The sequence below is a fragment of the Rattus rattus genome, chromosome 16, assembly GCF_011064425.1.
Source record: "Rattus rattus isolate New Zealand chromosome 16, Rrattus_CSIRO_v1, whole genome shotgun sequence".
In the NCBI taxonomy this organism is placed as follows: domain Eukaryota; kingdom Metazoa; phylum Chordata; class Mammalia; order Rodentia; family Muridae; genus Rattus; species Rattus rattus.
In genome coordinates, this window is record NC_046169.1 from 18,085,728 (window position 1) to 18,086,019 (window position 292).

The window sequence follows — 292 nt, forward strand, 5'->3', positions numbered from 1 at the left end:
CTACAATTCCCAGGAGTCCATGCGCCAGAGGCTATGCAAAAAAAATAAGGGGGGTTTAGGGGGCAAGGTGAGATGAGTTTGACGAAGCTGAGGATTTACGGTGAAGCGAAGAAAGGTGCACATTAGGGAGCAGTGGAGAACTGGGCATACGCTGAGAAAACCGCGAGGAGCCACCGCGAATGTTCCAATAGGGAAGAAGCCCAGTAAATGCAGGGTCGGGCGGGACCGGGCGGGGTGCGCGCATGCGCGAGTGGGAGGTGACTTTTACGTCACTCGTGTGGGCGGGACCGCA